Consider the following 12,950-nt stretch of genomic DNA (forward strand, 5'->3'; position numbering starts at 1 on the left):
TTCGGAAAAAGTGAAGTATAAGAGCTCCTCTCGGATCGTTTTGAAATTGTTTTCAATAGGTTGTCCTAGCTGCTCCCTTTACAACGGTAAATTGTTTTCGGAGTATGTCCATACTTCCTGATATAATGGACCAAAAACCCTGCCGGCAAGGCCTGTGTGCAAAATAACTCTCAAACTTTTTCAAAAATGTCTTCCAAACTTAGTTTAAAGTAATTTAATATTTTGAGTTCTCTTCGAATCAGTAGATTGCTTATAGAACATCTTTTGTATGTCAATGATTTGGTATAGCCCCACATTGCGGTACCTACAGAGGCTGAGGGTATATATCCGTCAGCACAACTGACAGATACTTTCTTACTTGTTGATGATAAATATTCGCATATTCATTACTAGGCCAGAAATATATATATAGTAGACCAGGTAAGTAGCCAAAAATCAAAGATGTAATCTCAATTTTCTTTTCTTAAATTTTATTGGAATCGTTATTTTCCTACAATTTCCCGATTTTGAAACATTAGGCATCGTTTTATACAATGAGGAAAGCTTACGGCAGGGAATCGTTTTGATGCACATCAATCACATAGTCGATCCCGTCATCTTTCTTACTCTTCTTACCGCTTCCATCTTTCGTTTTTATAAAATTAAGGTCATTTCCATAAATTGTGTGAGCTAACTTCATGCTCGTCTTATGAAATGCTTTATACCGGAAATTATGCAAAAGGTCAACAAAGTGGTGGCCGATTGTAAACCGGAAAATCAAAACCTCATTCGCAAAATATTTAAATACTCAATAAACCCAAAATATGAATATATGTTTTCTTATTAAAAAAGCGGTTTGGAACTTACCTTAAGGGAAATGACTAATTTCGATGGTGTTTTCCGCTTTCCTCTCTGTTCTGGGGGATATGATTTTGCAATGGTGCCGCACTAAAAAATCCTTTGTTTGGAACAATGAAGAAAAAAATATTAATTTAAGTTTTGCACTTTGGAGTTTTTCTTGTTGCTGTTGTTTGTTTCTACATTCCACAAAATGTGTTTGTTGGTGTTGTTGTATCAGTTATTGCTTTAGTTCTTTGTTTTGGGGGGTTCATTTGGTCTTTGGCTTATTAACACAATTCTGGTTTGCTTAATGTTTTTGATAAAATTCCCCCTGCTGCTGCTGATGCTTATGATGATGTGTCACTCGCTCGTTCACTCATAGTGCTGCTGTGTCTTTGGAAAAGAAGTGTGTATCAGCAAGGGTTTTGGGTTTTTTTAGCTCGTTTGCCATGGGTGGAATGTTAAACGCAATTTAATAAATGACTCATGGCCTCCATTTAAAAGATCAACCAATTCCAGTCTTGAAACCACAGTACAGAAATAAAACCACACTAAACCTTTTAAATGTCGCTAACTCTGACATTTCAATCATTCGAGTAACAAGAATTATTTATTTATGGTTTTTAATAAACCAGTTAAGATTTGTTTGGAATGGAATCAAATGGGGGATTTTGTTTGTTATGTTGGGAGCCTATGTTTCTTGTTAAATCAAAAGTCATTGCATTTAATTAAGATTGCAATGAATTAACACTTTCAAATAATTGTCAAGGCCTTTACGATCTCCCACCCTCAAATTACAGTTAAACAAATATTTGGGTTAGATTGTCGTCTAAATTTAATTTTAAATCCATTTATAAAAGAAATAAAAGTGAATGAGGCTACAGCAACAACTCGATATGTGTGTGTGTTTGTTTTAATGTAAAACATCAATAAGTGGTAACTGTGTCATAACAGCCAAATATTGGCAGTTACCACCAACAAAATGTAAACAAGTTTATTTAATTTGATTTGTTTTTTTTTTGTTTTTTGATTTTTGCCTTAATCAAATTTACAAACGTTTAACTTTGCAATTAAGTGGGGGAAGGGGTATTGGATTGTTGTTGGTATACCAAAAAGTAAGCGTATACCAAGTGTTTTTGTCCATTTCATTTGATATACCGTTAAAAGAGAGGCAGGCCTATATGCTCTTCCACTTGACAAAATATACTCTCCCACACATAAACATTGCCGAAATAATTAATCTCAGCTCTTCATGATGCATGACTCAATTTGTCGTTTTTTTTTTTGCAAAAGAAAAAAAGATAAACCTCTTAAATTTTTAATGCCACAAAGAGAATTTCAATGTTATAAGACAATCTTAGATAGAGTCTTGTTTATTTAAGTAGTAAAATCAAAAAGAGAGAGAGACACACACAAGAGCTATTGCATATACATATTACAAAAACAAACGTAAATTGTGTGTTAATAGAGCTTAGTGTTCAGAAAAAAATAAAAATACCAGAAAACAAGAATTTTGTGGTTCGCTTAAAAATCGAGAGACACAAAGAAAATGAAAGACTTAAGCAACAAACTTGATTGCTTGCATTTTGCTTTAATTATTAAATTATTAACTATTAAATTATTATTAAATTATTCAATTATCATTTTGTTTAAGGAATTTTTGAAGGCAAAACTAAAGGAATTTTTTAATTAATAGACTATTTCTTTGTTCTTGTGTGCCACCTCAGTGGTGCAATTGCTAGCATGCCTGAGTTGATAGCAGAATGGGTTTATATATGTATCTGATAACTGATATATAGTGTACTGAGGATGTAGAAACATACTTTTAGTAAGCGTTTGGTATCAAATATGAACAAGATACAGCTCGCAATTTTTAAGATAGAACTTTGTAATTTGATGCTGACGTTTGTATTATTCCTAGGATATAGGCCCCATAGAAAGGTATCTCCCGATTTTCGATAATTCGTAGATTTTAGCCGAAATGGCTGAAATTTGTTATTTAGTCTTCGTTCGGTACCATAGAACGGTACTTCCCGTTTTTGGTATTGTAAGGTTGTGTGCAATATGGTAGTTAGTCTTTGTTGGAGGGTGTAAAACTTTCCACCTAAAATTGGTCGGTATAGATCTAAGCCTTCATATAGCCCCTATGGAATAGTACCTCTAAATTTTCTGTATTTTGAAGGTTTTGGCCTCAATTTCCCACTGAATGGCTGAATTTGGTATTTATCAATTATTGGCCAGAAAAAAATGAGGTAAAATATATATACCAAGCAACGGTCAAAGCCCAGGACTTATCTTGGACTTTTAACACCCACTAAAGGCAGTGAGCTAACATATGTCGCTCGTTAACCAATAAGAAAAAGGAAAACAAACCCACCTTAAGTCGACGTTTTAAGTACCATGTTCTGCGAATCTACACCTTCAATATTAGGACTTGTTATAGGTAAGTTGCAGTTTACGCCCCGGTGGATGTATTTGCAAGGTACAAGGCCGATATTACTGCCATGCAGGAAATGCGATGGATTGGGAAAGGTGTCACTACATCATCTAAAGGTGACGATCTGTAATATAGCCGCCATGATATAAAGCACGAGCTTGTTTGCAGACTTGTAGTTAGTCGTATTTATGACCTACTAAAATCGGATATAAGTTAAATTCATCAACATCCATCTATGTCTATGCCTCCATCGAAGACAACGACGAGCAGATCAATGATATATTTTACGAGCGCATAAAAAACATTTTCATGCGTGGTGGAGGTACAAACATCGACTCGGATCATATCAGCACAGTGGCAAAATATTGCCCACTCCATGCAAACAAATGAAAAATCCAAACTTAAATAACAGAGGCCTCCACCAAGGAACCCATGGTATGATTTGGAGTGCCGAGCTGCTACCGAAGAGAAGAAGGCGGTATATAGCACTACTCTGCAATTATTAGCAACGAATGGCGCACGAGAGAGGAGAAACGTATTTCCACAAGAAAAAAAGAGAGAAATGGAAAAGCGGTCGTGTGAAAAAATCGAAATGTAGAGAAGCCACAATTAAGTCCAAAATTCTACCAAAGAAGAAAACCCCCTTTCTGAAAGACATATCCCCCTGCAGAGATGTGCAAGGTAATCTGGTCACAGTATCGATAGCGTGCTCAGGTTAAGGAAAGAACATTTTCACAAACTGTTGGTGTCCAATATTAACCAGAATATGGTTCAATCCCAGTCAGTGTATGGTATAGGGTGTATACCGCCCGGCCAAGATGAGGTAAAGACAACAATAAACAGACTAAAGAATAATAGGGTCGTAGGTGCCGCAGGTGACCGCAAGACCGAAGGCGACACGCTGATAAGGTGTATACAACAGCTCGTTAGCCCCATCTGACCAACGCGTACCGGATGTTTGTAACGTGAGCTTCCTATGTCCCGTCGTCAAGAAGGGAGATATGACTGTGAGCTTAATTATAGAGGCATAAGTCTGCCGCCTATTACGACTAAAGCCTATTAATCGATGAAATTCACCATTCCTTTAGCGGAAAGTCTAACTTTTATAGATTTTAAAGCAGTCTTCGATCGTTCTTTACGGTCAAAGGTATTGAATATGGCCTAGCCATGCCTAAATGTAATATTCACACAAAGCTCATTCGACTTTGTGAGATGACAATAATTGATACCAGGACTTTAGTCTAAACAGTTAAGTAACAAAATAGGTTTCAGACAAGGACACAGCCTTTCATGTGATCTTTTCAAGATTCTGCTGGAAAAGGTTGCAGAAGATGCAAACTAAGACCTAAGACAGACCTGTACATTATCGGCATACATTTGCGCTTTGTTATGTACTAATTGGAGAGGAAGGTCATTGACATAGAGTGTGAAAAGAAGAGGTTCTACAGTACTCCCTTATCAAACCTCAAGGATTTGGAAGCTTTAGTTCCCGAGTACACGGATTGAGATCGAGCGGAAAGGTAGGTATGTATAAAATGTACCGAAGTGTTAGGAAATAATTGAAGAATCCTCAGAGTTTGAAGCAGACGTTGCTATGATCAACCGTGTCAAATTCTTTAAATTAATGATCGAGGAGGACAAGAAAGCAAATTTTGTTATCATCCATCGCACATCTTATTGATTCTGATATTTCTTAATTAATTCACTGATGCAGCTGCGATCGGCGCGGAAGCTCTATTGGGTTCTTTTTATCAACCAATTGCGATGCATATGGTCAGATATTTGCTTGTGCAATGTTTTCTCGGCAAAAGACAAGGGATTAGTATCCATATGTACTTTGGGTCGAGTCGGTCGGGCCCGATTAAAATGTTAATCACTTAGAGTTCCATCCGCAGCAGAAACATGATTATCATAAAAAGAAGGGACGGTATATTGTTTTGTTCATCTCATTCACATCGCCTTGAAAGATGGAAGGAAGCTTTAATCTCACATATGAACCACGGCCTTACAACGACATCGTATAGTAAAATGGATCGAGTTACAACTATTGAGTTGACATAAGAATGAGCGAAGAAAAGGCGTATTAATACGAACCAAGAAGTGGCAATCTATCTAGGGGGCACCGAAGTAAGTAAGATCATCAATCAGAAACTGAGACTCTCCGCATTATCTCTTTTTGCATGTTGCTACCAAATGCACTAACATAACACCCTGTAATAACGTATGGTATAACAATGTATCTTGTGGAATAAAAATAAGTAAACTTGCAGTACTACATAGCTAACAAGCTTATTGCACAAATGAGCTTTTACTTCCCTAAAAAAGACGAATACCTTAAAATAGCAGTAATTAAAACGACGCCTTTAAATTAATTTCCTTAAGTCAAACACTTCGTTGTTGTATTTCGGCTTTGTTGTCTAGCTGGAAGCTTGAAATGGTTAACGAAACCGGTAATCCAATGCCTTAAGTTGTGGTTTGCATTTATATGCCAATAACTTTATGTTGCAAACCAGATCTCCTTGGATATAGGGTGGTGGTATGACAGCATTAAATTCAGCAAAAAAAAGAAATCACAAAAAAAACGAAACGAAACAAGTACTAGGATGGTCCCATCAGATAATAACAACATTTTATAATGTCAAAAACAGCAAAATGAAATGAAAGAAAAGCTGAAATGTTATGGACGGCAATCCAGCAAACTGTTTAGACCCAAAAACAAACAAGTTTAGTTGATAAATAATAAACGATAGTTTGATAGCTCATCAAAGACCGATTATATAACTCAGCCAGTCGCATGGTGTAAACTGAAAAACATAATTATGTACAAATGTTTAATTTTTATGGCCGCTGAATAAGAGATGTCTGTTGGCATAGAAAATACATTGTGGGAACATTCATTTGTGATTTGACGATTTGATGTGTAAACCCAAGCAATTGACCTGTACACCAGCGATTGATACAAAGAAGACCTCATTAACAATGCACTGCTGTCAGTGTTGTTGAGCTAAAGATACCTATGGAATAATGTAGAAATATGTAGAAAGAAGAGTATTTTCGAAATTGGAAAGGTCACTACTTGTGCGTAGTTGTAAGACAAGAGAGTTAGTTTTGGAATTTTTTCTAGAAAGGAAAATATATGCAATATAAGCTTTTCAACAGAATTTCGGTATGCATCTCGAATCATCGCTCTATGGAGGACGGAATCTGTACGTCTCTTTCAAAAGTTTAAATTTTGATAAGGAAATTTAGTATGGATTTGCTAGCATGACATGACATTTACTTGTGAATATATTTTTGCCACCACGTTGCAATGGTATGCACACCGGCTAGCATGCTTAATGCCCATGTTTGATTTCCAGACCAGACAACATCACATTTTCAATGTAAAACTTCTCGTGTGCACTCATTGATATTGGAGAAGTATCCCTTGTCCCTTCAGAAACGTTTATGGGAACATATCGCTTATTTACCGAAAGTGTGTCATAACTCAAAAAATGTGCATACAATAATCCGCGCATGTAAACATCTCAATGCCGTCGGGAGGGTGTGGAATTGCACAAAGGTAGAGGCTAAACAGTTCTGGAGGTATTACCCGGTTTTGGGGAACTTCCTGTTTCACTCTACGGGGTTTGGAATTCTTGTTTCTGAATTCCGTGTATGACTGGCGACCACACACATAGTTGGTGACCCAACGTATTAAACAAGGCCAAAGTGTAGTATTCGCGACATCCTCGAACAGTTTAGATGGCTGACCTATCAAAAGATTTTGTAAGGTCTAATGCTACCATCACTGTTTTGTGGCACGAACTGTTCTGGTTGAGACTACTGCTAATATGTTAGAAACCTGCACGCTGTGGTGGTACTATGCTGCTGGGAAGGAGTAACGCCTCAAATTCCTTTGCTACTGGTGAGATCGGCCTGTACAATGATTCTCCTTTGCTTGTATCCTTGCAAGGTTTCAGTAACCGGACCACATGACATGATGGATCGAACTGCTGAGAGAGATCTATGGGCCATCTGCGTTGATGTTGAATATTGGTGTTGTATGATCCACGATCTGCACCAGACATACATATACCGACATAGACATTAATAAACTCAGCGACTTTGCACCGTCATGTCGTCGCAATTTCGAGGGGCCCAACAGAGAAGATTTGAATATTTGTGGGAAAAATAAACAAACATTTTTCAAAAATTGCCAATTTGGCAAGGAAATGGTTTGTGGTCCCCCAGACCTCTTCCTAATTGTGTCGATGGTTCAACGCCTTTAGTAAAATTCAATTAAACGATTACGTTGGCTTGCTTATCTCTAGAAAATAATGAACATACAAGCGTTCTGACTTAACTTCTAACAGTCATAAGGCAAAAAAAAAAAAAAAAAAACAAATAAGAAAGCATCCGTCAGCTGTGCCGACAGAGATATACGCTTAGCCTCGGACCTAAAGAAAAGAAGTAAACACAATACTTCTGACGTCTATAGGGGTTTTTGAGTTGTCGAGCCAATTTCTCAGGAAGTATGGACTTGCCCCCTAAAAAATTTAAAAATTCGAAAAAATTGTAAGTCGTAACTTTGTCCGAATACACAACATGTTGCCAATAATTTAAAAACGATCCCAGAAAAGTCCCTAAACTGCACTATTTCCAAACTTTGGGTGGTCCGATGTAGTCAATATTCGCTCATACGTAATCCGAGTCTGTATGAAATAATACAATGTACAATGTTTGCACCAAATCGGTTTCTCCCTTCTAGGGTTATCTTACGTACTACTCAGTTAATTTGGTGCCGTTACGCTTTTTGCAGCTTTTGGGCAATTATCTCAGAAATTATGGACTTGCCCCCGAAAAATTTGCGCCGACGTAACAGGGCCCGTAAGAAACATTGGAAAACATTTGAAAATGAACCGAGATGAGATGTTGAACTGTACTTTTTCCAAATTTTGTGTGGTAGGAGTATCCGATTTAGTCCATATTTAAACCTGATCTATGCCTGGAAGTAGTATTACCATATTCAACGTTATGACAAATTTGGTTACTCCCTTCCATTTTAACCAAAAGGTTTTAACTTTTTTGGGGAGGTACCGGAAGGATTGGACCGATATGGTCTATCTTCGAACTTAAGCTAAGTTCGGCACAATATTACGATACCCAAAATATGAACCAAATCGAGACAGACGGAGGGACATGGCTAAATCAACTCCAAATTGTCTGAAATTATTTCGATGAGTCACAATTTTGGTCGTATCAAAATTTATATACGTACCCTATTTAGTCTAAAAGCTGAGGTTATAATAATAAAGACATCCCTATCGATATTGACAAAGTCCTAATTAAAAAAAAAAACTTTTTTGGCTGTAGGTATCCGACCTTTGGCCGGACTTTAAAACTTTCCAAATAGAAATTAAAGCCACCTACGCGTTTAAAATTCTCCTTCCTTAGTAAGAACTTATCGGATTCAATGGTTAATTGGATTTATGACCGTCATTTTCAAGCTAAAGGGATAGTTCAAGTGAAGTCTTGGAAGTCAATTCTACCTTCGGCTTTAAACCATTTCGACAAGAGACAAATTTTTTGTTATTTTTTTTAAGAAAAGAATATTTGTTTAGGGTAATTAGTAGACAGCGGGATCCTATGCAAATGCATATATGGTTAGGATGGTCGTAGAGAAAATCTGATAAGACAGAAACTCGTTTTATCACAAAAAAATTAGGCCCAGCAATTTTTGCATATTTTGCATATCGTGCATATTTTGACCTATTTTTTCATATTTGCATATGCAAAACCATATGCAAAAATATATACAAGGATTTGTGGTCTAAAAATCCCACCGAAATGGCTGAAATGTTGTATTAAGTCTTCGTTAGGGGTATGAAACTTTACACACGAAATTTGTCCGCATGGGTCCACGTCTTCATATAGCCCCCATAGAACGGTACCTCCCGATTTCCGATATTTTGAAAGTTGTGGCCTCAACATCACACTTAAATGGCTGACATTTTCTATAAAGTCTTCGTTGGGAGTATAAAACATTCCACCTGAAATTTGTCAGTATAGGTCTACGTCTTTATATAGCCCCCATAGAACGGTACCTCCGGATTTTTGGTATTTTGAAGGCTGTGGCCTCAATATCCCTCCGAAATGGCTGAAATTTGGTGTTATGTCTTCTGTGGGGGTATATAACATTCCATCTGAAATGTCTCGATATGGGTCCACGTCTTCATATAGCCCCCATAGAACGGTGCCTCCGGATCTCTGGTAGTTTAAAGGTTGTGGCCTCAATATCCCTCCAAAGTAGCTGAAATTCGGTATTGTCTTCCTTGGGGATATAAAACTTTCCACCTGAAATTTATCGGTATGGGTCCACGTCTTTATATAGCCCCCATAGAACGGTACCTCCGGATGTCTGGTATTTGAAGGTTGTGGCCTCAATATCCCGCCAAAATGGCTGAAATTTGGTATTAAGTCTTCCTTGGGGGTATATAACTTTCCACCTAAAATTTGTCGGTTTAGTTTCACGCCTTCATATAGCCCCCATAGAACAATACCTCCCGATTTTCGGTATTTTGAAGGTTGTGGCCTCAATATCCCGACAAAATGGCTGAAATTTGGTATTAAGTCTTTCTTGGGGGTATATAACTTTCCACCTAAAATTTTTCGGTTTAGGTTCAGGCCTTCATATAGCCCCCATAGAACAATACCTCCCGATTTTCGGTATTTTAAAGGTTGAGGCTGTGGTTATACATTTCCCTATTTTATTGACTTGTCTGAAAAAAATTGTAAACTGAAAAATTGTACATGCAAACATTTTTGTACCTATTATTGAAATATTTGTTGCATAAGAAAATATGTAAAATGCATAAATTTTGCATATGCATAATATGTTTCGATTGCAATTTAATCAGAAGCCAAAAATATGCCCAGTCCCAAAATTTGACATGAATCGGACCAAAAATAGGGGTTGCATAAAATTCCGCTGTCTAGATCTATTCAAAAAATTTCCGATTTTTCGTTTTCCCGGAAAGTGGTGTTCGAACTATCGTATAAAAAAAATTTATTTATTTTATCATTTTTGTATAAAAAAGGGGGTAAAGAACGGAATTGAGTTTTCTTTGGGCCTACAAAACTTTACCCCAAAATATGTCAGTACTAGTCCACGTTTTTGATCACCCCCGTAGAGCGGTACCTCCCGATTTTTGGATTTTTTAGGGATTTCGCTGCATTATCCTAAAGAAAAGATTGTAATTTAATACATATTTAGTCATCTAAGGGGGCTACTAAACTTTCCTCCAGAAATTTGTAAGTACAGGTTTACGTTTTATATAGCCTCCGTAGAACAGTACCTCCCGGTTTTATGGGTTTTCAGGGTTTTAACCGCACTACAGTAATGGCTGAAATTTAGTATTTACGGAAGAATTTTTTATTTGCTGACAGATCAGACTTTGTATATATACCAAAGCTTGTTTAAAATTTTACATTTTTCATACATAAATATTTTTTTAAAAAAAGTGTTTTTACTATTCGAACACTTATGTAGTATTTTGCTGCACTCTTTTGTATAAGAAAAATGTCCACTCGTTACTTGGTGTGTATTTGTGGGAATTATTTTTTTAGTTAATGCTTGTCATGACCTCTACCAGTCATTATAGTTACGATTAAATAGATAAGTCTTTAGTTACACACATCTTTATGAGTATGTCTTAAATATAATACTCCAACTTTTAATATGTAATAATTGTTGCACAAATATCCCAGAAGGGACAAGGGAGTCTCCCTTGTCGTGCCTTTTAGCTTGCTACAACCTTATAGAGTTAGGGCATAACAAAAAGCGATTCCCCCAATTTTCTCTTTAACAAAACACTGGAATTCCACAATCCAATAACCATTAGCGTCTTGCTACATATTTTGCTTGAGAGCGCTACATAACATAATAAAATACAACATAATAAAATTCCAATGAAAGAAAAGTAAAACAAAAAAGTTCATTCATTTGATTATTCGCTTAATGGACGAATGAAAATCATAATAACAAAAAAAAAAGAAAAAGTATAAATAGAAAATGGAGAGCACAAAATGGTGTGTAAAAGTAACTAATAAGGCGTAAACTTTCACATTATTTGAAATGAAAATAAAAATACTTTTGGGTAACAAATCAAAACTAAAACAAAAGGAATTAAATCAGTAAAAACCGTTGATAACGGTGCAGGGCATGTGAAATATGACTTTACGGTTAATAGCAAGATTTTTAGGATTTTAATGAGCCCAAGTGTATTTAGATCAATTTCAAACGCAAAAAATAAATATCAAATTTAATTAAATCATTTTCTTTTTATTTCCAATCCAAGACACTCACACTTTTAACCCAGACAATGAGAGACAAACTAAATTAAAGAATGTCTACAGCTATGAACACATCATCGGCAGCAACAGCAGCAACGGTAACGGCATAAAGAGCAGCAGCAGCATAGAATTAAGTTAAGAAGCCTCCAAAGACGCATGTATAAAAAAACAGAAGCAAAGAACTCACAGATACAAAGATGAATGTGAAGATGAAGAAATAAAAACAAATCTTGTGGAGTTTCTTAACACTTTTGATTTCACTTTTTTCTGCTGCTACAGTAATAAAATAAATCTAGGAATTTTCACTTTTTCATGTAACTTTTTTATTGTGGAGATTAATTGTATTTTATTTATTTTTTTCTTTCTTGAAAACCCATTGCAGAACTCGTGCAATGAATTTGTGTTGCGTGGCGTATTTGGAACTTTTTTCTTTCTTTATAATCGAACGATTGCTTTGTTAAATTTCAAAATCGAAGAAAAAACAGATTTAATTTGTTTCTTTGGTTGCTGTTGTTGTATTTGTTAATATTTTGTAGTAGTTGTTGTTGTTTTTGCATATATTATCTATTAGATACTTTTTTCGTTTGGACACATTCATTCACACATTTTGTGGCTTTAATGCTATTGTTGTTGTTGTTATTATTACCAATAGCTTATTGCTGGTAGCTGGCTTGCTTAGTTTAAAATTCCTCTCACTAGTCTTGCCACGCTCAAAACCAGCCACCAACAATGGTTTATACACTCACTTTTGTTGTTGTTATTTTATTTATTAAATTATTTTTTTTATTATTTTAAGCCACTCTTTTTATGTTGATTTACCCACCGTTTTATTAAGACGTTTCGTATCCGCGTTTCTTCGACTAGGCACTTGTCGGGTTCGTTGTCTTCAGCAAACTGAGTTGAAGTCTTTCGTTATTTCTTTGTCCAAGCTCTGCATAAAGTCGGACTTAGTTTGAAACAGCAATTCTTTCCTCTTCTTTTTCTTCGTCGTCGTTGTTGCTTTTTTTCTGAACGTTTTGTGTTGTTTAGTGCGTTTGTATTGGTTTAATGTTGTTGTTTTATGGTTTCTTGTTGTTCGATATGTATTGCAGTTGAAGCAGCAAAGATTTGAATAACCGAATACTCCACATTGATTCATAGTTCATTTTCTGAGAATTTCTTGTATTTTTCCAAAAATTAAAAAACAAAAATCATTCATTGATTCATGCCTATAATTTCTGACCTTCTTCAACCTGACAAATTGTTTGGGGTGAATCAAAAGACTTAAGACACAAACGTCATCAATGTTAATTGATACTATTTGGAAACTCCCAATTATTGCTTGGAAATGTGTAACAAAAATATACATTTGCATAGAATT

At 35.8% G+C, this 12,950-nt stretch overlaps 1 protein-coding gene across 2 annotated transcripts in view; it reads right to left on the reverse strand.

Annotated features, from left to right (window-relative positions):
• The window catches only part of kkv (hyaluronan synthase-like protein kkv), a 56,166-nt gene extending 43,633 nt beyond the window's left edge, over positions 1–12,533 (reverse strand). For both annotated transcript variants that reach the window (XM_073991209.1, XM_073991199.1), the window contains exons 1-2: positions 12,414–12,533; positions 847–937 (exon numbers count right to left, since the gene is read on the reverse strand). The gene's annotated coding sequence lies outside the window, so the exon portion shown is untranslated. The remainder of the gene's footprint in view (positions 1–846; positions 938–12,413) is intronic.
• Between the last annotated feature and the right edge of the window lie 417 nt (positions 12,534–12,950).

The sequence above is a fragment of the Musca autumnalis genome, unplaced genomic scaffold (assembly GCF_047663935.1).
Source record: "Musca autumnalis isolate F117 unplaced genomic scaffold, ASM4766393v1 scaffold_1, whole genome shotgun sequence".
In the NCBI taxonomy this organism is placed as follows: Eukaryota; Metazoa; Arthropoda; class Insecta; order Diptera; family Muscidae; genus Musca; species Musca autumnalis.